Below are 24,772 nucleotides of genomic sequence, written 5' to 3'. Positions count from 1 at the left end.
GGAGACTTCCGGGTGCGGCGATGACCAGCTGAGTCGCACGTTTCGGCAGCTCCCTGTGAAACGGACTTTTGGGCTCTTGATAGGAGCCCCAACGGCAATTTTAACGGCTGAAAACACCGTGCGGTAAACCAGAAGGGTGTTCCCCCTGGACACGGATGGAAAAAGGAGAGGAAAGTGGCCGGATTGCAGCGGATCCTTTGGAACAACGGCAAGGAAGGCAAGCAGAAACCAAGATGGCATCGGAAGGTGGCAGTTTCATATGGGGCCCTGAACAACAAGAGTTTTTGAAACGCTGCGTGGAGGAGATAAAAAAGGAAATGAAGAAAGAGTTGTTGGCCCCGATATTACAGGCGATTGAAGGGCTGAAAGAGGAACAAAAGACCCAGGAGCAGGAGCTTCGGGTCGTGAAGGCGAAAGCAGCAGAGAATGAAAACGATATACAGGGCCTGGTGGTGAAGTCGGAGATACAGGAGGCACACCAGAAACGATCTGTGGAGAGGTTGGAGGCACTGGAAAATAACGCAAGGAGGAACAACTTGAGGATTCTTGGCCTTCCTGAAGGTGTGGAGGGGGCGGACGTCGGGGCATATGTGAGCACGATGCAGCACTCGTTAATGGGAGTGGAGGCCCCGACGGGTCCGTTGGAGGTGGAGGGAGCATACCGAGTTATGGTGCGAGGATCGAGAGCAGGAGAAGCTCCCAGAGCCATAGTGGTGAGATTTCTCCATTTTAAGGATAGAGAAATGGTCCTTAGATGGGCGAAGAAAACTCGGTGTAGTAAATGGGAGAAGGCGGTGATCCGCGTCTATCAAGATTGGAGTGCGGAGGTGGCGAGAAGGAGGGCGAGCTTTAATCGGGCCAAAGCGGTACTTCACAAAAAAAAGATAAAGTTTGGAATGCTGCAACCGGCAAGACTGTGGGTCACATATCAAGGGAGGCACCACTACTTTGAGACGGCGGATGAAGCGTGGACTTTTATTGTAGAAGAAAAATTGGAATGATTGGACTACGAAAATGAACGTTTGGACAAAGTGGTGGGACGAGTGGGGGGGGCGAAGCGGGATTGTATGATTAATCCTGCGGTATGGTAACTTTTCTTTCTCCCACAGGTGGTGATGGGGGAGGTGGGGAGGGAGAGGAGATGGGGCGTTGGCCATGGGAGGCGGGGCCGAGGGAGAGGCGCGGGCTTGGTTCCCGCGCTATGATAATTATGGCGGGAATAGAGAAGCAGGAAGGAGGGGGCGCCGCACGGGGCGAGCCGTGATCACGGGGGGAAGCCGAGGTCAGCCAGAGTTTGCTGACTTCTGGGAGCAACATGGGGGGAGTAATTACGCTAGCGGGGGGTCTAGCGGGAGGGGGGGGGGGAGGGGGGAATTACTGGGTTGCTGCTGCTGGGGAAAGGGGGGAGTGGGTACGGGAAAGGATGGGCGGGGGGGCACCGTCTGGGAGAAATACAGCTGCGTGGGAACTGGGCGAGAAGCTGGAAAAAGATGATGGCTAACCGGCAAGGGGGGGGGGGGGGGTGGGAAGCCCCCCAACTCGGCTGATCACGTGGAACGTGAGGGGGCTTAACGGGCCGATAAAGAGGGCACGAGTACTCGCACACCTTAAGAAACTTAAAGCAGATGTGGCCATGTTACAGGAAACGCACCTGAAACTGATAGATCAGGTTAGGTTGCGCAAAGGATGGGTAGGGCAGGTGTTCCATTCGGGGCTGGATGCGAAAAACAGGGGGGTGGCTATATTAGTGGGGAAGCGGGTAATGTTCGAGGCAAAGACTATAGTGGCGGATAACGGGGGCAGATACGTGATGGTGAGTGGCAAATTACAGGGAGAGATGGTGGTGTTGGTAAACGTGTATGCCCCGAATTGGGATGATGCCAATTTTATGAGGCGAATGCTAGGACGCATCCCAGACCTAGAGACCGGAAAGCTGATAATGGGGGGAGACTTTAACACGATTGTTTTTGGCGTTGCCTCTAGTGGCCTACGCCAGCAGCTTCTTAAAATAAAAAGCCTCACCTTAGCATCTGCTGTGGAAGCCTGTGTCCTCCACGAAAATGCTACCTGCCGTTTTGCCCGATTTCAGGCGTCCGAGTTGGCACGGAGGGGGTCCCCAGCCGTCGAATCGGCAAGCCAGGCCGCCCACGACGTCGAACGCATCCAGGCCATCGATTACTTCCCGACCCACGGCCCGGACGACAGCGGCCGCTTCCCGCGCTTTTCGCGGTCTCCCGCGCAGGTGCGCGCCAAAAATAACGGCCACATCGAGGGACGCACTGCGCAGGCGCGCCCACCGCAAGATCGCACTGCGCATGCGCAGTGGCGCAACGAACGCCGTGACGTCATGACGTGCGGCAATTGTGGAGCTCTACATTTAAAAGGGCAATGTCCTGCAAAAAACCGACAGTGCCTCAGATGTGGCAAGATGGGCCACTACGCAGCCCACTGTCGTTCGGCTCAACCCATGGATCCGGCGCATCCTCGACAATCTCGCAGACAAGTCAGGACCGTCCAGCCCACGCATCAAGACTTCCAGTTAAGTGATGCAGATGACCAGGATGCCTTCCGCGTTTCCGTCATCGATGTCAACAAGGTCAATGCCATCAATCCAGCCGATGAGTGGTGTGCCACCCTGACGGTCAACCCAAACTCATCACAAGCCCATTAGACTGGACTTATAATACCGTTCAAATGTCTAACAAGTTGCACAATTTTACATGATAACCTGTTGTTGTTTATCGTTCCAGATATCGTCTGACTGGACAACTGTTCAAGTTTTTTTTTCTCTCGTTCGCATTCATGTTATGTTATGGTACAACTTTGTTCATGTGACGCACCCGACATCGCCCCATGTAAATAGTTCCGTCATATGCACATGCTGTACACGGCACACACACACTCTTAGATGCACTCACGACGCGATCATATTTATTACCACGTAGGCACATATCTTTGTAAAAAGGGGGGATGTCATGATATTCAAACACACACATCATGATGGACACACCAACAGGAAAATCAGAGCACACAACACCACAACCAATCACACACAAGAACACCAACCACATAAAAAGCACGAGCGCGACACCTGGTGGTCAGTAGGTCTGGGGACAAAGACATGGAGAAGAGCTGTTACAAAATCACAAACAGGGAATCCCCACGTGCAGAGTGTCAAGACAAAACTGTACATAGTAAGTTTAAATAAAATAGCGTTGTACCATATACAACCGTGTTGGCTCATCTGTGTGTCAGAACACCCAACACCACAATGTGCATTTGCGATGCTGAGGTACACACGGCTATGGTGCTGGAAAATGAGATCAGAATAGTTAGGTGGTTGGTTTAGCTCAGTGGGCTGCCCAGCTGGTTTGTGATGCAGAGCGAAGCCAGCAACGTGGGTTCAATCCTCGTGCCCGCTGAGGCTATTCGTGAAGACCCCACCTTCCCAACCTCACCCCTCGCCTGAGGTGTGATGATTCGTGAGGTTAAATCCTGAGCCTAGTTATGACAATAAGAAAGATTATTATTAATAAATTGCCAGCAGTCCGCTCCCCCCTGCAAAGCAGAAAGCAGCCTGCGGCCACATGTTCACCTCTCTGAATGTGAGCTTGGGAAATGAGGTTGATTGACAGGTCTGACCCGGGGGGGGCTATCTTCATTCACCGAAACTATTAGCAATGGATAACCATGTTCCTCCCAAATACAGCCCAGTAACCCAGGGGGCGAGGCAGCAGCACCTCTGTCACTCTGCAGCTGCCTCCCTGCAGTGAGGGGAGGGGGGAGAGGAGGAGGAAGGGGAGGGGAGAGGAAGAGGAGGATCGGGCCCAGGAGAGGCGGAGGCAGCCTCCTTGTGCTCCGTGAGCTCTGTGCTGAGCTGTATTGAGCGCTGAGCTGAGCGGACTCTCCGGGTAAGAGGACATACGCTGTGTGCAGCGCTCTGTGCTGTGTGCAGTGTGAGCTCTGAGCAGTGTGTGCACTGTGAGCAGTGTGATCTGTGCTGTGCACTGTGAGCAGTGTGATCTGTGCTGTGCAGTGTGAGCAGTGTGTGCTGAGCAGTGTGAGCTGTGCACTGTGTGAGCAGTGTGTGCTGTGCACTGTGTGAGCAGTGTGCTGTGCACTGTGAGCGGTGTGTGCTGTGCAGTGTGAGCAGTGTGAGTGTGCACTGTGAGCAGTGTGATCTGTGAAGTGTGAGCAGTGTGAGCTCTGATCTGTGCAGTGTGAGCAGTGTGTGCTGTGCACTGTGTGTGCAGTGTGAGCAGTGTGTGCTGTGCACTGTGTGTGCAGTGTGAGCAGTGTGTGCTGTGCACTGTGAGCAGTGTGAGCTGTGCACTGTGAGCAGCTCTGATCTGTGCTGTGCAGTGTGAGCAGTGTGATCTGTGCAGAGAGCAGTGTGAGCTGTGCACTGTGAGCAGTGTGATCTGTGCAGTGTGAGCAGTGTGAGTGTGCACTGTGAGCAGTGTGATCTGTGAAGTGTGAGCAGTGTGAGCTCTGATCTGTGCTGTGCACAGTGTGAGCAGTGTGTGCTGTGCAGTGTGAGCAGTGTGTGCTGTGCACTGTGTGTGCAGTGTGAGCAGTGTGTGCTGTGCACTGTGTGTGCAGTGTGAGCAGTGTGTGCTGTGCACTGTGAGCAGAGTGAGCTGTGCACTGTGAGCAGCTCTGATCTGTGCTGTGCAGTGTGAGCAGTGTGATCTGTGCAGTGAGCAGTGTGAGCTGTGCACTGTGAGCAGTGTGATCTGTGCTGTGTGAGCAGTGTGAGCTGTGCACTGTGAGCAGTGTGATCTGTGCAGTGTGAGCAGTGTGAGCTCTGATCTGTGCTGTGTACAGTGTGAGCAGTGTGCTGTGCACTGTGAGCAGTGTGAGCTGTGCACTGTGAGCAGTGTGATCTGTGCAGTGTGTGCTGTGCACTGTGAGCAGTGTGAGCAGTGTGTGCTGTCCAGTGTGAGCAGTGTGAGCTAGGATCTGTGCTGTGCACTGTGTGAGCAGTGTGTGCTGTGCAGTGTGTGCTGTGCACTGTGAGCAGTGTAAGCAGTGTGTGCTGTCCAGTGTGAGCAGTGTTAGCTCTGATCTGTGCTGTGCACTGTGTGAGCAGTGTGTGCTGTGCAGTGTGAGCTGTGAGCTGAGCTGTGTGCAGTGAGCAGTGTGAGCTGAGCTGTGCAGTGTGAGCTGTGCAGTGTGAGTTGAGCTGTGTGCAGTGTGAGCTGTGAAGTGTGAGCTGAGCTGTGCGCAGTGTGAGCTGTGCAGTGTGAGCTGAGCTGGGTGCAGTGTGAGCTGTGCAGTGTGAGCTGAGCTGTGCGCAGTGTGAGCTGAGCTGTGTGCAGTGTGAGCCGTGCAGTGTGAGCTGAGCTGTTCAGTGTGAGCTGAGCTGTGTGAGCAGAGCTGTGTGCAGTGTGAGCTGTGCAGTGTGAGCTGTGTGCAGTGTGAGCTGTGCAGTGTGAGCTGAGCTGTGCAGTGTGAGTTGTGCAGTGTGAGCTGTGCAGTGTGAGCTGAGCTGTGCAGTGTGAGCTGAGCTGTGTGCAGTGTGAGCTGTGTGCAGTGTGAGCTGTGCAGTGTGAGCTGAGCAGTGTGAGCTGAGCTGTGTGCAGTGTGATCTGTGCAGTGTGAGCAGTGTGAGCTGTGCACTGTGATCTGTACAGTGTGAGCAGTGTGAGCTGTGCACTGTGAGCAGTGTGATCTGTGAAGTGTGAGCAGTGTGAGCTCTGATCTGTGCTGTGCACTGTGTGAGCAGTGTGTGCTGTGCAGTGTGAGCAGTGTGTGCTGTGCACTGTGTGTGCAGTGTGAGCAGTGTGTGCTGTGCACTGTGTGTGCAGTGTGAGCAGTGTGTGCTGTGCACTGTGAGCAGTGCGTGCTGTGCACTGTGAGCAGTGTGAGCTGTGCACTGTGAGCAGCTCTGATCTGTGCTGTGCAGTGTGAGCAGTGTGATCTGTGCAGTGAGCAGTGTGAGCTGTGCACTGTGAGCAGTGTGATCTGTGCAGTGTGAGCAGTGTGAGCTCTGATCTGTGCTTTGCACTGTGTGTGCAGTGGGAGCAGTGTGTGCTGTGCAGTGTGAGCAGTGTGAGCTGTGCACTGTGAGCAGTGTGATCTGTGCAGTGTGAGCTCTGATCTGTGCTGTGCACTGTGTGTGCAGTGTGAGCAGTGTGTGCTGTGCAGTGTGAGCAGTGTGTGCTGTGCACTGTGTGTGCAGTGTGAGCAGTGTGCTGTGCACTGAGTAGTGTGAGCTGTGCACTGTGAGCAGTGTGATCTGTGCACTGTGAGCAGTGTGTGCTGTCCAGTGTGAGCAGTGTGAGCAGTGTGAGCTCTGATCTGTGCTGTGCACTGTGTGAGCAGTGTGATCAGTGTGTGCTGTGCAGTGTGAGCTGTGAGCTGAGCTGTGTGCAGTGAGCAGTGTGAGCTGAGCTGTGCAGTGTGAGTTGAGCTGTGTGCAGTGTGAGCTGTGCAGTGTGAGCTGAACTGTGCGCAGTGTGAGCTGTGTGCAGTGTGAGCTGAGCTGTGTGCAGTGTGACCTGTGCAGTGTGAGCTGAGCAGTGTGAGCTGTGCTGTGCAGTGTGAGCTGTGCAGTGTGAGCTGTGCAGTGTGAGCTGAGCTGTGCAGTGTGAGCAGTGTGAGCTGAGCTGTGCAGTGTGAGCTGTGCGCAGAGTGAGCTGTGCAGTGTGAGCTGAGCTGTGTGAGCTGAGCTGTGCAGTGTGAGCTGTGTGCAGTGTGAGCTGAGCAGTGTGAGCTGTGTGCAGTGTGAGCTGTGCAGTGTGAGCTGTGCAGTGTGGGCTGTGCTGTGAGCAGTGTGAGCTGTATGCAGTGTGAGCTGTGCAGTGTGAGCTGTGTGCAGTGTGAGCTCAGCTGTGCAGTGTGAGCTGAGCTGTGCAGTGTGAGCTGAGCTGTGTGCAGTGTGAGCTGTGCAGTGTGCAGTGTGAGCTGTGCGCAGTATGAGCTGTGAGCAGTGTGAGCTGTGCTGTGCAGTGTGAGCTGAGCTGTGCAGTGTGAGCTGTGCAGTGTGAGCTGTGTGCAGTGTGAGCTGAGCTGTGTGCAGTGTGAGCTGTGCAGTGTGAGCTGAGCTGTGCAGTGTGAGCTGTGTGCAGTGTGAGCTGTGCGCAGTGTGAGCTGTGAGCAGTGTGAGCTGAGCTGTGTGCAGTGTGAGCTGTGTGCAGTGTGAGCTGTGCAGTGTGAGCTGTGCAGTGTGAGCTGTGTGCAGTGTGAGGTGTGTGCAGTGTGAGCTGTGTGCAGTGTGAGCCGAGCAGTGTGAGCTGAGCTGTGCAGTGTGAGCTGTGCGCAGAGTGAGCTGTGCAGTGTGAGCTGTGCAGTGTGAGCTAAGCTGTGCAGTGTGAGCTGTGTGCAGTGTGAGCTGTGTGCAGTGTGAGCTGTGCAGTGTGAGCTGAGCTGTGTGCAGTGTGAGCTGTGCAGTGTGAGCTGAGCAGTGTGCAGTGTGAGCTGTGTGCAGTGTGAGCTGTGCAGTGTGAGCTGAGCAGTGTGAGCTGAGCTGTGTGAGCTGTGTGCAGTGTGAGCTTAGCTGTGCAGTGTGAGTTGTGTGCAGTGTGAGCTCAGCAGTGTGAGCTGTGTGCAGTGTGATCTGAGCTGTGCAGTGTGAGCTGTGCAGTGTGAGCTGTGTGCAGTGTGAGCTGAGCTGTGCAGTGTGAGCTGTGAGCAGTGTGAGCTGAGCTGTGTGCAGTGTGAGCTGCGCTGTGCAGTGTGAGCTGAGCTGTGTGCAGTGTGAGCTGTGCAGTGTGAGCTGAGCTGTGTGCAATGTGAACTGTGCAGTGTGAGCTGAGCTGTGTGCAGTGTGTGCAGTGTGAGCTGTGTGCAGTGTGAGCTGAGCTGTGCAGTGTGAGCTGTGCAGTGTGAGCTGAGCTGTGAGCAGTGTGAGCTGTGCAGTGTGAGCTGAGCTGTGCAGTGTGAGCTGTGCGCAGTGTGAGCTGTGCGCAGAGTGAGCTGTGCAGTGTGAGCTGAGCTGTGTGCAGTGTGAGCTGTGCAGTGTGAGCTGTGTGCAGTGTGAGCTGAGCAGTGTGAGCTGTGTGCAGTGTGAGCTGTGCAGTGTGAGCTGTGCAGTGTGGGCTGTGCTGTGAGCAGTGTGAGCTGTATGCAGTGTGAGCTGTGCAGTGTGAGCTGTGTGCAGTGTGAGCTCAGCTGTGTAGTGTGAGCTGAGCTGTGCAGTGTGAGCTGAGCTGTGTGCAGTGTGAGCTGTGCAGTGTGCAGTGTGAGCTGTGCGCAGTATGAGCTGTGAGCAGTGTGAGCTGTGCTGTGCAGTGTGAGCTGAGCTGTGCAGTGTGAGCTGTGCAGTGTGAGCTGTGTGCAGTGTGAGCTGAGCTGTGTGCAGTGTGAGCTGTGCAGTGTGAGCTGAGCTGTGCAGTGTGAGCTGTGTGCAGTGTGAGCTGTGCGCAGTGTGAGCAGTGTGAGCTGAGCTGTGTGCAGTGTGAGCTGTGTGCAGTGTGAGCTGTGCAGTGTGAGCTGAGCAGTGTGAGCTGTGCAGTGTGAGCTGAGCAGTGTGAGCTGAGCTGTGTGAGCTGAGCAGTGTGAGCTGAGCAGTGTGAGCTGAGCAGTGTGAGCTGAGCAGTGTGAGCTGTGCAGTGTGAGCTGTGTGCAGTGTGAGCTGTGCAGTGTGAGCTGAGCAGTGTGAGCTGTGCAGTGTGAGCTGAGCAGTGTGAGCTGAGCTGTGTGAGCTGAGCAGTGTGAGCTGAGCAGTGTGAGCTGAGCAGTGTGAGCTGTGCAGTGTGAGCTGAGCTGTGTGCAATGTGAACTGTGCAGTGTGAGCTGAGCTGTGTGCAGTGTGTGCAGTGTGAGCTGTGTGCAGTGTGAGCTGAGCTGTGCAGTGTGAGCTGTGCAGTGTGAGCTGAGCTGTGAGCAGTGTGAGCTGTGCAGTGTGAGCTGAGCTGTGCAGTGTGAGCTGTGCGCAGTGTGAGCTGTGCGCAGAGTGAGCTGTGCAGTGTGAGCTGAGCTGTGTGCAGTGTGAGCTGTGCAGTGTGAGCTGTGTGCAGTGTGAGCTGAGCAGTGTGAGCTGTGTGCAGTGTGAGCTGTGCAGTGTGAGCTGTGCAGTGTGGGCTGTGCTGTGAGCAGTGTGAGCTGTATGCAGTGTGAGCTGTGCAGTGTGAGCTGTGTGCAGTGTGAGCTCAGCTGTGTAGTGTGAGCTGAGCTGTGCAGTGTGAGCTGAGCTGTGTGCAGTGTGAGCTGTGCAGTGTGCAGTGTGAGCTGTGCGCAGTATGAGCTGTGAGCAGTGTGAGCTGTGCTGTGCAGTGTGAGCTGAGCTGTGCAGTGTGAGCTGTGCAGTGTGAGCTGTGTGCAGTGTGAGCTGAGCTGTGTGCAGTGTGAGCTGTGCAGTGTGAGCTGAGCTGTGCAGTGTGAGCTGTGTGCAGTGTGAGCTGTGCGCAGTGTGAGCAGTGTGAGCTGAGCTGTGTGCAGTGTGAGCTGTGTGCAGTGTGAGCTGTGCAGTGTGAGCTGTGCAGTGTGAGCTGTGTGCAGTGTGAGGTGTGTGCAGTGTGAGCTGTGTGCAGTGTGAGCCGAGCAGTGTGAGCTGAGCTGTGCAGTGTGAGCTGTGCGCAGAGTGAGCTGTGCAGTGTGAGCTGTGCAGTGTGAGCTAAGCTGTGCAGTGTGAGCTGTGTGCAGTGTGAGCTGTGTGCAGTGTGAGCTGTGCAGTGTGAGCTGAGCTGTGTGCAGTGTGAGCTGTGCAGTGTGAGCTGAGCAGTGTGAGCTGAGCAGTGTGCAGTGTGAGCTGTGTGCAGTGTGAGCTGAGCAGTGTGAGCTGTGCAGTGTGAGCTGTGCAGTGTGAGCTGAGCAGTGTGAGCTGAGCTGTGTGAGCTGTGTGCAGTGTGAGCTTAGCTGTGCAGTGTGAGTTGTGTGCAGTGTGAGCTCAGCAGTGTGAGCTGTGTGCAGTGTGATCTGAGCTGTGCAGTGTGAGCTGTGCAGTGTGAGCTGTGTGCAGTGTGAGCTGAGCTGTGCAGTGTGAGCTGTGAGCAGTGTGAGCTGAGCTGTGTGCAGTGTGAGCTGCGCTGTGCAGTGTGAGCTGAGCTGTGTGCAGTGTGAGCTGTGCTGTGCAGTGTGAGCTGTGCAGTGTGAGCTGAGCTGTGTGCAGTGTGAACTGTGCAGTGTGAGCTGAGCTGTGTGCAGTGTGTGCAGTGTGAGCTGTGTGCAGTGTGAGCTAAGCTGTGCAGTGTGAGCTGAGCTGTGAGCAGTGTGAGCTGTGCAGTGTGAGCTGAGCTGTGCAGTGTGAGCTGAGCGCAGTGTGAGCTGTGTGCAGTGTGAGCTGTGAGCAGTGTGAGCTGTGAGCAGTGTGAGCTGAGCTGTGTGCAGTGTGAGCTGTGCAGTGTGAGCTGTGAGCAGTGTGAGCTGTGCTGTGCAGTGTAAGCTGTGTGCAGTGTGAGCTGTGCAGTGTGAACTGTGCAGTGTGAGCTGTGTGCAGTGTGAGCTGTGCAGCGTGAACTGTGCAGTGTGAGCTGAGCTGTGCAGTGTGAGCTGAGCAGTGTGAGCTGTGTGCAGTGTGAGCTGTGAGCAGTGTGAGCTGTGCAGTGTGAGCTGTGTGCAGTGTGAGCTGAGCTGTGCAGTGTGAGCTGTGCAGTGTGGGCTGTGCTGTGAGCAGTGTGAGCAGTGTGAGGTGTGTGCAGTGTGAGCTGTGCAGTGTGAGCTGTGTGCAGTGTGAGCTGTGCGCAGTGTGAGCTGTGAGCAGTGTGAGCTGAGCTGTGCAGTGTGAGCTGAGCTGTGTGCAGTGTGAGCTGTGCAGTGTGCAGTGTGAGCTGTGCGCAGTATGAGCTGTGAGCAGTGTGAGCTGTGCTGTGCAGTGTGAGCTGAGCTGTGCAGTGTGAGCTGTGAGCAGTGTGAGCAGTGCAGTGTGAGCTGAGCTGTGTGCTGTGTAAGCTGTGTGCAGTGTGAGCTGAGACTGTGCAGTGTGAGCTGTGCGCAGTGTGAGCTGTGAGCAGTGTGAGCTGAGCTGTGTGCAGTGTGAGCTGAGCTGTGTGCAGTGTGAGCTGTGTGCAGTGTGAGCTGTGCAGTGTGAGCTGTGCAGTGTGAGCTGTGCGCAGTGTGAGCTGTGAGCAGTGTGAGCTGAGCTGTGTGCAGTGTGAGCTGAGCTGTGTGCAGTGTGAGCTGTGAGCAGTGTGAGCTGTGTGCAGTGTGAGCTGAGCTGTGCAGTGTGAGCTGTGCTGTGCAGTGTGAGCTGTGCAGTGTGAGCTGTGCAGTGTGAGCTGAGCTGTGCAGTGTGAGCTGAGCTGTGCAGTGTGAGCTGTGTGCAGTGTGAGCTGAGCAGTGTGAGCTGAGCAGTGCGAGCTGAGCTGTGTGCAGTGTGAGCTGTGCAGTGTGAGCTGTGCAGTGTGAGCTGTGCAGTGTGAGCTGAGCAGTGTGAGCTGAGCTGTGTGAGCTGTGTGCAGTGTGAGCTTAGCTGTGCAGTGTGAGCTGTGTGCAGTGTGAGCTGAGCAGTGTGAGCTGTGTGCAGTGCGAGCTGAGCTGTGCAGTATGAGCTGTGTGCAGTGTGAGCTGAGCTGTGCAGTGTGAGCTGTGAGCAGTGTGAGCTGAGCTGTGTGCAGTGTGAGCTGCGCTGTGCAGTGTGAGCTGAGCTGTGTGCAGTGTGAGCTGTGCTGTACAGTGTGAGCTTTGCAGTGTGAGCTGAGCTGTGCAGTGTGAGCTGAGCTGTGTGCAGTGTGAACTGTGCAGTGTGAGCTGAGCTGTGTGCAGTGTGTGCTGTGTGCAGTGTGAGCTGTGTGCAGTGAGCTGAGCTGTGCAGTGTGAGCTGTGCAGTGTGAGCTGAGCTGTGAGCAGTGTGAGCTGTGCAGTGTGAGCTGAGCTGTGCAGTGTGAGCTGTGCGCAGTGTGAGCTGTGTGCAGTGTGAGCTGTGAGCTGTGTGCAGTGTGAGCTGAGCTGTGTGCAGTGTGAGCTGTGTGCAGTGTGAGCTGTGAGCAGTGTGAGCTGTGTGCAGTGTGAGCTGAGCAGTGTGAGCTGTGCAGTGTGAGCTGAGCTGTGCAGTGTGAGCTGAGCTGTGAACAGTGTGAGCTGTGTGCAGTGTGAGCTGAGCTGTGTGCAGTGTGACCTGTGCAGTGTGAGCTGAGCAGTGTGAGCTGTGCTGTGCAGTGTGAGCTGTGCAGTGTGAGCTGTGCAGTGTGAGTTGTGCAGTGTGAGCTGAGCTGTGCAGTGTGAGCAGTGTGAGCTGAGCTGTGCAGTGTGAGCTGTGCGCAGAGTGAGCTGTGCAGTGTGAGCTGAGCTGTGTGAGCTGAGCTGTGCAGTGTGAGCTGTGTGCAGTGTGAGCTGAGCAGTGTGAGCTGTGAGCAGAGTGAGCTGTGCAGTGTGAGCTGTGCAGTGTGAGCTGAGCTGAGCGCAGTGTGAGCTGTGCAGTGTGAGCTGAGCTGTGTGCAGTGGGAGCTGAGCTGTGTGCAGTGTGAGCTGTGCAGTGTGAGCTGAGCTGTGTGCAGTGTGAGCTGTGCAGTGTGAGCTGAGCTGTGTGCAGTGTGAGCTGAGCAGTGTGAGCTGTGTGCAGTGTGAGCTGAGCAGTGTGAGCTGAGCTGTGCAGTGTGAGCTGTGTGCAGTGTGAGCTGTGAGCAGTGTGAGCTGAGAAGTGTGAGCTGAGCTGTGCAGTGTGAGCTGTGCAGTGTGAGCTGAGCTGTGCAGTGTGAGCTGTGTGCAGTGTGAGCTGTGCGCAGTGTGAGCTGTGTGCAGTGTGAGCTGAGCAGTGTGAGCTGTGCAGTGTGAACTGTGCAGTGTGAGCTGTGTGCAGTGTGAGCAGTGTGCAGTGTGAGCTGAGCAGTGCAGTGTGAGCTGTGCAGTGTGAACTGTGTGCAGTGTGAGTTGAGCAGTGTGAGCTGTGCAGTGTGAGCTGAGCTGTGTGCAGTGTGAGCTGTGTGCAGTGTGAGCTGTGCAGTGTGAGCTGTGTGCAGTGTGAGCTGTGTGCTGTGTGAGTTGTGCAGTGTGAGCTGTGTGCAGTGTGAGCTGTGCAGTGTGAGCTGTGCAGTGTGAGCTGTGTGCAGTGTGAGTTGAGCAGTGTGAGCTGTGCAGTGTGAGCTGAGCAGTGAGCTGTGTGCAGTGTGAGCTGTGCAGTGTGAGCTGTGTGCAGTGTGAGCTGTGTGCAGTGTGAGCTGAGCTGTGTGAGCTGAGCAGTGTGAGCTGAGCAGTGCAGTGTGAGCTGTGCAGTGTGAACTGTGCAGTGTGAGCTGTGTGCAGTGTGAGCTGTGCAGTGTGAGCTGTGCAGTGTGAGCTGTGTGCAGTGTGAGTTGAGCAGTGTGAGCTGTGCCGTGAGAGCTGAGCTGTGTGCAGTGTGAGCTGTGTGCAGTGTGAGCTGTGTGCAGTGTGAGCTGAGCAGTGAGCTGTGTGCAGTGTGAGCTGAGCTGTGTGAGCTGTGCAGTGTGAGATGTGTGCAGTGTGAGCTGTGCAGTGTGAGCTGAGCAGTGTGAGCTGAGCAGTGTGAGCTGAGCTGTGCAGTGTGAGCTGTGCAGTGTGAGCTGAGCTGTGCAGTGTGAGCTGAGCTGTGCAGTGTGAGCTGTGTGCAGTGTGAGCTGTGTGCAGTGTGAGCTGTGCGCAGTGTGAGCTGTGTGCAGTGTGAGCTGAGCAGTGTGAGCTGTGCAGTGTGAACTGTGCAGTGTGAGCTGTGTGCAGTGTGAGCAGTGTGCAGTGTGAGCTGAGCAGTGTGAGCTGAGCAGTGCAGTGTGAGCTGTGCAGTGTGAACTGTGCAGTGTGAGCTGTGTGCAGTGTGAGCTGTGCAGTGTGAGCTGTGTGCAGTGTGAGTTGAGCAGTGTGAGCTGTGCAGTGTGAGCTGAGCAGTGAGCTGTGTGCAGTGTGAGCTGTGCAGTGTGTGCTGTGTGCAGTGTGAGCTGAGCAGTGAGCTGTGTGCAGTGTGAGCTGAGCTGTGTGAGCTGTGTGCAGTGTGAGCTGAGCAGTGTGAGCTGTGCAGTGTGAGCTGAGCAGTGTGAGCTGTGCAGTGTGAGCTGAGCAGTGTGAGCTGTGCAGTGTGAGCTGTGCAGTGTGAGCTGTGTGCAGTGTGAGCTGTGTGCAGTGTGAGCTGTGTGCAGTGTGAGCTGTGCAGTGGGAGCTGAGCTGTGTGAGCTGTGCAGTGTGAGCTGAGCTGTGTGCAGTGTGAGCTGTGCAGTGTGAGCTGTGCAGTGTGAGCTGAGCAGTGTGAGCTGTGTGCAGTGTGAGCTGTGTGCAGTGTGAGCTGTGCAGTGTGAGCTGAGCAGTGTGAGCTGAGCAGTGTGCAGTGTGAGCTGTGCAGTGTGAGCTGAGCTGTGTGCAGTGTGAGCTGTGCAGTGTGAGCTGAGCTGTGTGAGCTGTGCAGTGTGAGCTGAGCTGTGCAGTGTGAGCTGTGCAGTGTGAGCTGAGCAGTGTGAGCTGTGTGCAGTGTGAGCTGTGTGCAGTGTGAGCTGTGCAGTGTGAGCTGAGCAGTGTGAGCTGAGCAGTGTGCAGTGTGAGCTGTGCAGTGTGAGCTGAGCTGTGTGCAGTGTGAGCTGAGCAGTGTGAGCTGTGCAGTGTGAGCTGTGCAGTGTGAGCTGAGCTGTGTGCAGTGTGAGCTGTGCAGTGTGAGCTGTGCAGTGTGAGCCGTGTAGTGTGAGCCGTGCAGTGTGAGCTGAGCTGTGTGCAGTGTGAGCTGTGTGCAGTGTGAGCTGAGCAGTGTGAGATGTGTGCAGTGTGAGCTGAGCTGTGCAGTGTGAGCTGTGCAGTGTGAGCTGTGTGCAGTGTGAGCTGTGCAGTGTGAGCTGTGCAGTGTGAGCTGAGCAGTGTGAGCTGTGCAGTGTGAGCTGAGCTGTGCAGTGTGAGCTGTGCAGTGTGAGCTATGTGCAGTGTGAGCTGTGTGCAGTGTGAGCTGTGCGCAGTGTGAGCTGTGAAGTGTGCTGTGTGAGCTGTGCAGTGTCAGCTGAGCTGTGCAGTGTAAGCTATGCAGTGTGAGCTGTGTGCAGTGTGAGCTGTGCAGTGTGAGCTGAGCAGTGTGAGCTGAGCTGTGCAGTGTGAACTGAGCTGTGAGAGCTGTGTGCAGTGTGAGCTGTTTGCAGTGTGAGCTGAGCTGTGTGCAGTGTGAGCTTAGCAGTGTGAGCTGAGCTGTGTGCAGTGTGAGCTGTGCAGTGTGAGCTGAGCTGTGTGCAGTGTGAGCTTAGCAGTGTGAGCTAATCTGTGCAGTGTGAGCTGTGTGCAGTGTGAGCTGTGCAGTGTGAGCTGTGCAGTGTGAGCTGTGCAGTGTGCGCTGTGCAGTGTGAGCTGTGCAGTGTGAGCTGAGCTGTGTGCAGTGTGAGCTGTGCAGTGTGAGCTGTGCAGTGTGAGCTGAGCTGTGAGCAGTGTGAGCTGCGCTATGCAGTGTGAGCTGAGCTGTGCTCAGTGTGAGCTGTGCTGTGCAGTGTGAGCTGTGCAGTGTGAGCTGGGCAGTGTGAGCTGTGCAGTGTGAGCTGAGCTGTGCAGTGTGAGCTGTGCAGTGTGAGCTGTGCTCAGTGTGAGCTGTGCTGTGCAGTGTGAGCTGTGCAGTGTGAGCTGGGCAGTGTGAGCTGTGCAGTGTGAGCTGAGCTGTGTGCAGTGTGAGCTGTGTGCAGTGTGAGCTGTGCAGTGTGAGCTGGGCAGTGTGAGCTGGGCAGTGTGAGCTGTGCAGTGTGAGCTGAGCTGTGCAGTGTGAGCTGAGCTGTGTGCAGTGTGAGCTGTGCAGTGTGAGCTGAGCTGTGTGCAGTGTGAGCTGTGTGCAGTGTGAGCTGTGCAGTGTGAGCTGTGCAGTGTGAGCTGTGCAGTGTGAGCTGAGCTGTGTGCAGTGTGAGCTGTGCACTGTGAGCTGTGCAGTGTGAGCTGAGCTGTGTGCAGTGTGAGCTGTGCAGTGTGAGCTGAGCTGTGCGCAGTGTGAGCTGTGCAGTGTGAGCTGTGCAGTGTGAGCTGTGCTGTGTGCAGTGTGAGCTGAGCAGTGTGAGCTGTGCAGTGTGAGCTGTGCAGTGTGAGCTGAGCAGTGTGAGCTGAGCAGTGTGAGCTGCAGTGTGAGCTGTGTGCAGTGTGAGCTGAGCAGTGTGAGCTGAGCAGTGTGAGCTGTGTGCAGTGTGAGCTGTGCAGTGTGAGCTGAGCTGTGTGCAGTGTGAGCTGTGCAGTGTGAGCTGAGCTGTGCGCAGTGTGAGCTGTGCAGTGTGAGCTGTGCAGTGTGAGCTGTGCAGTGTGAGCTGAGCAGTGTGAGCTGTGCAGTGTGAGCTGTGCAGTGTGAGCTGTGCAGTGTGAGCTGAGCAGTGTGAGCTGAGCAGTGTGAGCTGCAGTGTGAGCTGTGTGCAGTGTGAGCTGAGCAGTGTGAGCTGAGCAGTGTGAGCTGAGCTGTGCGCAGTGTGAGCTCTGTGCAGTGTGAGCTGTGCGCAGTGTGAGCTCTGTGCAGTGTGAGCTGAGCAGTGTGAGCTGTGCACTGTGAGCTGAGCAGTGTGAGCTGTGTGCAGTGTGAGCTGTGTGCAGTGTGAGCTGTGCAGTGTGAGCTGAGCTGTGCAGTGTGAGCTGAGCAGTGTGAGCTGTGCAGTGTGAGCTGAGCTGTGCAGTGTGAGCTGTGCAGTGTGAGCTGAGCAGTGTGAGCTGTGCAGTGTGAGCTGTGCGCAGTGTGAGCTGTGCGCAGTGTGAGCTGTGCAGTGTGAGCTGAGCAGTGTGAGCTGAGCTGTGCAGTGTGAGCTGTGCGCAGTGTGAGCTGTGCAGTGTCAGCTGAGCTGTGTGCAGTGTGAGCTGAGCAGTGTGAGCTGTGCAGTGTGAGCTGAGCTGTGAGAGCTGTGTGCAGTGTGAGCTGTTTGCAGTGTGAGCTGAGCTGTGCAGTGTGAGCTGAGCTGTGCAGTGTGAGCTGTGCAGTGTGAGCTGAGCTGTGCAGTGTGAGCTGTGTGCAGTGTGAGCTGAGCAGTGTGAGCTGAGCAGTGTGAGCTGTGCAGCGTGAGCTGAGCTGTGCAGTGTGAGCTGTGCAGTGTGAGCTGAGCTGTGCAGTGTGAGCTATGTGCAGTGTGAGCTGTGCGCAGTGTGAGCTGTGAAGTCAGCAGTGTGAGCTGTGCAGTGTGAGCTGAGCTGTGCAGTGTGAGCTGTGCAGTGTGAGCTGAGCTGTGCAGTGTGAGCTGTGTGCAGTGTGAGCTGTGTGCAGTGTGAGCTGAGCAGTGTGAGCTGAGCAGTGTGAGCTGTGCAGTGTGAGCTGAGCTGTGCAGTGTGAGCTGAGCAGTGTGAGCTGAGCTGTGCAGTGTGAACTGAGCTGTGAGAGCTGTGCAGTGTGAGCTGTGAGCAGTGTGAGCTGTTTGCAGTGTGAGCTGAGCTGTGCAGTGTGAGCTGTGCAGTGTGAGCTGAGCTGTGCAGTGTGAGCTGTGTGCAGTGTGAGCTGTGCAGTCTGAGCTGAGCTGTGTGCAGTGTGAGCTGAGCAGTGTGAGCTTAGCAGTGTGAGCTGTGTGCAGTGTGAGCTGTGCAGTGTGAGCTGTGCAGTGTGAGCTGTGCAGTGTGAGCTGAGCTGTGTGCAGTGTGAGCTGTGCAGTGTGAGCTGTGCAGTGTGAGCTGTGCAGTGTGAGCTGAGCTGTGTGCAGTGTGAGCTGTGTGCAGTGTGAGCTGAGCTGTGTGCAGTGTGAGCTGAGCAGTGTGAGCTGTGCAGTGTGAGCTGTGCAGTGTGAGCTGAGCTGTGTGCAGTGTGAGCTGTGTGCAGTGTGAGCTGAGCTGTGTGCAGTGTGAGCTGAGCAGTGTGAGCTGTGCAGTGTGAGCTGTGCAGTGTGAGCTGAGCTGTGTGCAGTGTGAGCTGTGTGCAGTGTGAGCTGAGCAGTGTGAGCTGAGCAGTGTGAGCTGAGCTGTGTGCAGTGTGAGCTGAGCAGTGTGAGCTGTGCAGTGTGAGCTGAGCTGTGAGCAGTGTGAGCTGTGCAGTGTGAGCTGTGCAGTGTGAGCTGTGCAGTGTGAGCTGAGCTGTGTGCAGTGTGAGCTGAGCTGTGCAGTGTGAGCTGTGCAGTGTGAGCTGAGCAGTGTGAGCTGAGCAGTGTGAGCTGAGCTGTGCAGTGTGAGCTGTGCAGTGTGAGCTGTGCAGTGTGAGCTGAGCTGTGTGCAGTGTGAGCTGAGCTGTGCAGTGTGAGCTGTGCAGTGTGAGCTGAGCAGTGTGAGCTGAGCTGTGAGCAGTGTGAGCTGAGCAGTGTGAGCTGAGCTGTGCAGTGTGAGCTGTGCAGTGTGAGCTGAGCAGTGTGAGCTGTGCAGTGTGAGCTGTGTGCAGTGTGAGCTGAGCAGTGTGAGCTGTGTGCAGTGTGAGCTGTGCAGTGTGAGCTGAGCAGTGTGAGCTGAGCAGTGTGAGCTGTGCAGTGTGAGCTGAGCTGTGCAGTGTGAGCTATGTGCAGTGTGAGCTGTGCGCAGTGTGAGCTGTGAAGTCAGCAGTGTCAGCTGAGCTGTGCAGTGTGAGCTATGTGCAGTGTGAGCTGAGCTGTGAGCAGTGTGAGCTGTGCAGTGTGAGCTGAGCTGTGTGCAGTGTGAGCTGAGCAGTGTGAGCTGTGCAGTGTGAGCTGTGCAGTGTGAGCTGAGCAGTGTGAGCTGAGCAGTGTGAGGTGTGTGCAGTGTGAGCTGTGTGCAGTGTGAGCTGAGCAGTGTGAGCTGAGCAGTGTGAGCTGTGCAGTGTGAGCTGAGCTGTGTGCAGTGTGAGCTGAGCTGTGTGCAGTGTGAGCTGAGCTGAGCTGTGTGCAGTGTGAGCTGAGCAGTGTGAGCTGTGCAGTGTGAGCTGTGCAGTGTGAGCTGAGCAGTGTGAGCTGTGTGCAGTGTGAGATGTGCAGTGTGAGCTGAGCTGTGAGCAGTGTGAGCTGTGCAGTGTGAGCTGTGCTGTGTGAGCTGTGCCGTGTGAGCTGAGCTGTGTGCAGTGTGAGCTGTGCAGTGTGAGCTGAGCAGTGTGAGCTGAGCTGTGAGCAGTGTGAGCTGTGCAGTGTGAGCTGAGCTGTGAGCAGTGTGAGCTGTGCAGTGTGAGCTGAGCTGTGTGCAGTGTGAGCTGAGCTGTGTGCAGTGTGAGTTGTGCAGTGTGAGCTGTGCTGTGTGAGCTGAGCTGTGAGCAGTGTGAGCTGTGCAGTGTGAGCTGTGCTGTGTGAGCTGTGCCGTGTGAGCTGAGCTGTGTGCAGTGTGAGCTGTGCAGTGTGAGCTGAGCAGTGTGAGCTGAGCTGTGAGCAGTGTGAGCTGTGCAGTGTGAGCTGAGCTGTGAGCAGTGTGAGCTGTGCAGTGTGAGCTGAGCTGTGTGCAGTGTGAGCTGAGCTGTGTGCAGTGTGAGCTGTGCAGTGTGAGCTGTGGTGTGTGAGCTGTGCCGTGAGAGCTGAGCTGTGTGCAGTGTGAGTTGTGCAGTGTGAGCTGTGCAGTGTGAGCTGAGCAGTGTGAGCTGTGTGCAGTGTGAGCTGTGCAGTGTGAGTTGTGCAGTGTGAGCTGGGCAGTGTGAGCTGTGCTGTGAGCTGAGCAGTGTGCAGTGTGAGTTGTGCAGTGTGAGCTGGGCAGTGTGAGCTGTGCAGTGTGAGCTGTGCTGTGTGAGCTGTGCCGTGAGAGCTGAGCTGTGTGCAGTGTGAGCTGGGCAGTGTGAGCTGTGCAGTGTGAGCTGTGCAGTGTGAGCTGTGCAGTGTGAGCTGTGCTGTGTGAGCTGTGAGCAGTGTGAGCTGTGCAGTGTGAGCTGTGTGCAGTGTGAGCTGTGCTGTGAGCTGAGCAGTGTGAGCTGTGCAGTGTGAGCTGTGTGCAGTGTGAGCTGAGCTGTGCAGTGTGAGCTGTGCAGTGTGAGCTGTGCTGTGTGAGCTGTGCGGTGAGAGCTGAGCTGTGTGCAGTGTGAGTTGTGCAGTGTGAGCTGGGCAGTGTGAGCTGTGCAGTGTGAGCTGAGCTGTGCAGTGTGAGCTGTGCAGTGTGAGCTGGGCAGTGTGAGCTGTGCAGTGTGAGCTGTGCTGTGTGAGCTGTGTGCAGTGTGAGTTGTGCAGTGTGAGTTGTGCAGTGTGAGCTGGGCAGTGTGAGCTGTGCAGTGTGAGCTGTGCTGTGTGAGCTGTGCTGTGTGAGCTGTGCCGTGAGAGCTGAGCTGTGTGCAGTGTGAGTTGTGCAGTGTGAGCTGTGTAGTGTGAGCTGAGCTGTGTGCAGTGTGAGCTGGGCAGTGTGAGCTGTGCAGTGTGAGCTGTGCAGTGTGAGCTGTGCTGTGTGAGCTGTGCCGTGAGAGCTGAGCTGTGTGCAGTGTGAGTTGTGCAGTGTGAGCTGTGTAGTGTGAGCTGAGCTGTGTGCAGTGTGAGCTGAGCAGTGTGAGCTGTGAGCAGTGTGAGCTGTGAGCAGTGTGAGCTGAGCAGTGTGAGCTGTGAGCAGTGTGAGCTGAGCTGTGTGAGCTGTGAGCAGTGTGAGCTGTGCATTGTGAGCTGTGTGCAGTGTGAGCTGTGCAGTGTGAGCTGTGTGCAGTGTGAGCTGAGCAGTGTGAGCTGTGTGCAGTGTGAGCTGAGCTGTGTGAGCTGTGAGCAGTGTGAGCTGTGCGGTGTGAGCTGTGTGCAGTGTGAGCTGTGCAGTGTGAGCTGTGCAGTGTGAGCTGTGCAGTGTGAGCTGAGCAGTGTGAGCTGTGCAGTGTGAGCTGTGCAGTGTGAGCTGTGTGCAGTGTGAGCTGAGCCGAGTGAGCTGTGAGCAGTGTGAGCTGTGTGAGCTGTGTGCAGTGTGAGCTGTGCAGTGTGAGCTGTGTGCAGTGTGAGCTGAGCCGAGTGAGCTGTGTGCAGTGTGAGCTGTGTGCAGTGTGAGCTGTGCAGTGTGAGCTGTGCAGTGTGAGCTGTGTGAAGTGTGAGCTGAGCAGTGTGAGCTGTGTGCAGTGTGAGCTGAGCCGAGTGAGCTGTGAGCAGTGTGAGCTGAGCCGAGTGAGCTGTGAGCAGTGTGAGCTGAGCCGAGTGAGCTGTGAGCTGTGTGAGCTGTGTGCAGTGTGAGCTGTGTGCAGTGTGAGCTGTGCAGTGTGAGCTGTGCAGTGTGAGCTGTGCAGTGTGAGCTGTGTGAAGTGTCAGCTGAGCAGTGTGAGCTGAGCAGTGTGAGCTGAGAAGTGTGAGCTGTGTGAAGTGTGAGCTGAGCAGTGTGAGCTGAGCAGTGTGAGCTGAGAAGTGTGAGCTGTGGGCAGTGTGAGCTGAGCAGTGTGAGCTGTGGGCAGTGTGAGCTGAGCAGTGTGAGCTGTGCAGTGTGAGCTGAGCAGTGTGAGCTGTGGGCAGTGTGAGCTGAGCAGTGTGAGCTGTGGGCAGTGTGAGCTGTGCAGTGTGAGCTGAGCAGTGTGAGCTGTGCAGTGTGAGCTGAGCAGTGTGAGCTGTGGGCAGTGTGAGCTGAGCAGTGTGAGCTGTGCAGTGTGAGCTGAGCAGTGTGAGCTGTGTGCAGTGTGAGCTGTGCAGTGTGAGCTGTGCAGTGTGAGCTATGCAGTGTGAGCTGTGCAGTGTGAGCTGAGCAGTGTGAGCTGTGTAGTGTCAGCTGTGTGCAGTGTGAGCTGTGCAGTGTGAGCTGAGCAGTGTGAGCTGAGCAGTGTGAGCTGTGCAGTGTGAGCTGAGCAGTGTGAGCTGAGCAGTGTGAGCTGTGCAGTGTGAGCTGTGTGCAGTGTGAGCTGTGCAGTGTGAGCTGAGCAGTGTGAGCTGTGCAGTGTGAGCTGAGCTGTGCAGTGTGAGCTGTGCAGTGTGAGCTGGGCAGTGTGAGCTGTGCAGTGTGAGCTGTGCTGTGTGAGCTGTGTGCAGTGTGAGTTGTGCAGTGTGAGTTGTGCAGTGTGAGCTGGGCAGTGTGAGCTGTGCAGTGTGAGCTGTGCTGTGTGAGCTGTGCTGTGTGAGCTGTGCCGTGAGAGCTGAGCTGTGTGCAGTGTGAGTTGTGCAGTGTGAGCTGTGTAGTGTGAGCTGAGCTGTGTGCAGTGTGAGCTGGGCAGTGTGAGCTGTGCAGTGTGAGCTGTGCAGTGTGAGCTGTGCTGTGTGAGCTGTGCCGTGAGAGCTGAGCTGTGTGCAGTGTGAGTTGTGCAGTGTGAGCTGTGTAGTGTGAGCTGAGCTGTGTGCAGTGTGAGCTGAGCAGTGTGAGCTGTGAGCAGTGTGAGCTGTGAGCAGTGTGAGCTGAGCAGTGTGAGCTGTGAGCAGTGTGAGCTGAGCTGTGTGAGCTGTGAGCAGTGTGAGCTGTGCATTGTGAGCTGTGTGCAGTGTGAGCTGTGCAGTGTGAGCTGTGTGCAGTGTGAGCTGAGCAGTGTGAGCTGTGTGCAGTTTGAGCTGAGCTGTGTGAGCTGTGAGCAGTGTGAGCTGTGCGGTGTGAGCTGTGTGCAGTGTGAGCTGTGCAGTGTGAGCTGTGCAGTGTGAGCTGTGCAGTGTGAGCTGAGCAGTGTGAGCTGTGCAGTGTGAGCTGTGCAGTGTGAGCTGTGTGCAGTGTGAGCTGAGCCGAGTGAGCTGTGAGCAGTGTGAGCTGTGTGAGCTGTGTGCAGTGTGAGCTGTGCAGTGTGAGCTGTGTGCAGTGTGAGCTGAGCCGAGTGAGCTGTGTGCAGTGTGAGCTGTGTGCAGTGTGAGCTGTGCAGTGTGAGCTGTGCAGTGTGAGCTGTGCAGTGTGAGCTGTGTGAAGTGTGAGCTGAGCAGTGTGAGCTGTGTGCAGTGTGAGCTGAGCCGAGTGAGCTGTGAGCAGTGTGAGCTGAGCCGAGTGAGCTGTGAGCAGTGTGAGCTGAGCCGAGTGAGCTGTGAGCTGTGTGAGCTGTGTGCAGTGTGAGCTGTGTGCAGTGTGAGCTGTGCAGTGTGAGCTGTGCAGTGTGAGCTGTGCAGTGTGAGCTGTGTGAAGTGTCAGCTGAGCAGTGTGAGCTGAGCAGTGTGAGCTGAGAAGTGTGAGCTGTGTGAAGTGTGAGCTGAGCAGTGTGAGCTGAGCAGTGTGAGCTGAGAAGTGTGAGCTGTGGGCAGTGTGAGCTGAGCAGTGTGAGCTGTGGGCAGTGTGAGCTGAGCAGTGTGAGCTGTGCAGTGTGAGCTGAGCAGTGTGAGCTGTGGGCAGTGTGAGCTGAGCAGTGTGAGCTGTGGGCAGTGTGAGCTGTGCAGTGTGAGCTGAGCAGTGTGAGCTGTGCAGTGTGAGCTGAGCAGTGTGAGCTGTGGGCAGTGTGAGCTGAGCAGTGTGAGCTGTGCAGTGTGAGCTGAGCAGTGTGAGCTGTGTGCAGTGTGAGCTGTGCAGTGTGAGCTGTGCAGTGTGAGCTATGCAGTGTGAGCTGTGCAGTGTGAGCTGAGCAGTGTGAGCTGTGTAGTGTCAGCTGTGTGCAGTGTGAGCTGTGCAGTGTGAGCTGAGCAGTGTGAGCTGAGCAGTGTGAGCTGTGCAGTGTGAGCTGAGCAGTGTGAGCTGAGCAGTGTGAGCTGTGCAGTGTGAGCTGTGTGCAGTGTGAGCTGTGCAGTGTGAGCTGAGCAGTGTGAGCTGTGCAGTGTGAGCTGTGCAGTGTGAGCTGAGCAGTGTGAGCTGTGTGCAGTGTGAGCTGTGTGCAGTGTGAGCTGAGCAGTGTGAGCTGTGGGCAGTGTGAGCTGTGTGCAGTGTGAGATGAGCAGTGTGAGCTGTGGGCAGTGTGAGCTGTGTGCAGTGTGAGCTGAGCAGTGTGAGCTGTGTGCAGTGTGACCTGTGCAGTGTGAGCTGAGCAGTGTGAGCTGAGCAGTGTGAGCTGTGCAGTGTGAGCTGTGCAGTGTGAGCTGAGCAGTGTGAGCTGTGCAGTGTGAGCTGAGCAGTGTGAGCTGAGCAGTGTGAGCTGAGCAGTGTGAGCTGAGCAGTGTGAGCTGTGGGCAGTGTGAGCTGAGCAGTGTGAGCTGTGCAGTGTGAGCTGTGTGCAGTGTGAGCTGTGCAGTGTGAGCTGAGCAGTGTGAGCTGTGCAGTGTGAGCTGTGCAGTGTGAGCTGAGCAGTGTGAGCTGTGCAGTGTGAGCTGAGCAGTGTGAGCTGAGCAGTGTGAGCTGAGCAGTGTGAGCTGTGCAGTGTGAGCTGAGCAGTGTGAGCTGAGCAGTGTGAGCTGGGTGCAGTGTGAGCTGAGCAGTGTGAGCTGGGTGCAGTGTGAGCTGAGCAGTGTGAGCTGTGTGCAGTGTGAGCTGAGCAGTGTGAGCTGAGCAGTGTGAGCTGAGCAGTGTGAGCTGGGTGCAGTGTGAGCTGAGCAGTGTGAGCTGTGCAGTGTGAGCTGTGTGCATTGTGAGCTGTGCAGTGTGAGCTGAGCAGTGTGAGCTGTGTGCAGTGTGAGCTGTGCAGTGTGAGCTGAGCAGTGTGAGCTGTGCAGTGTGAGCTGTGTGCAGTGTGAGCTGTGCAGTGTGAGCTGAGCAGTGTGAGCTGAGCAGTGTGAGCTGAGCAGTGTGAGCTGAGCAGTGTGAGCTGTGGGCAGTGTGAGCTGAGCAGTGTGAGCTGTGTGCAGTGTGAGCTGTGGGCAGTGTGAGCTGAGCAGTGTGAGCTGAGCAGTGTGAGCTGTGCAGTGTGAGCTGAGCAGTGTGAGCTGAGCAGTGTGAGCTGTGTGCAGTGTGAGCTGTGTGCAGTGTGAGCTGTGGGCAGTGTGAGCTGAGCAGTGTGAGCTGTGCAGTGTGAGCTGTGTGCAGTGTGAGCTGTGGGCAGTGTGAGCTGAGCAGTGTGAGCTGTGCAGTGTGAGCTGTGTGCAGTGTGAGCTGTGCAGTGTGAGCTGTGCAGTGTGAGCTGTGCAGTGTGAGCTGAGCAGTGTGAGCTGTGCAGTGTGAGCTGAGCAGTGTGAGCTGAGCAGTGTGAGCTGAGCAGTGTGAGCTGGGTGCAGTGTGAGCTGGGTGCAGTGTGAGCTGAGCAGTGTGAGCTGAGCAGTGTGAGCTGGGTGCAGTGTGAGCTGAGCAGTGTGAGCTGTGTGCAGTGTGAGCTGAGCAGTGTGAGCTGAGCAGTGTGAGCTGAGCAGTGTGAGCTGGGTGCAGTGTGAGCTGTGCAGTGTGAGCTGAGCAGTGTGAGCTGAGCAGTGTGAGCTGTGTGCAG

The 24,772-nt window shown here is 56.3% G+C and overlaps 1 protein-coding gene across 1 annotated transcript in view; it reads left to right on the top strand.

Moving 5' to 3' along the window:
- The first annotated feature begins 3,815 nt into the window (after positions 1-3,815).
- Positions 3,816-24,772, top strand: part of LOC140395710 (uncharacterized) — a 223,914-nt gene continuing 202,957 nt past the window's right edge. The window contains exon 1 of the mRNA XM_072483820.1: positions 3,816-3,911. The gene's annotated coding sequence lies outside the window, so the exon portion shown is untranslated. The remainder of the gene's footprint in view (positions 3,912-24,772) is intronic.

This window comes from Scyliorhinus torazame, chromosome 18 (assembly GCF_047496885.1).
Source record: "Scyliorhinus torazame isolate Kashiwa2021f chromosome 18, sScyTor2.1, whole genome shotgun sequence".
NCBI classification, from domain to species: domain Eukaryota; kingdom Metazoa; phylum Chordata; class Chondrichthyes; order Carcharhiniformes; family Scyliorhinidae; genus Scyliorhinus; species Scyliorhinus torazame.
The sequence above is the reverse complement of the archived record's forward strand: the minus strand, read 5'-3'. Positions and strand labels throughout refer to the sequence as shown.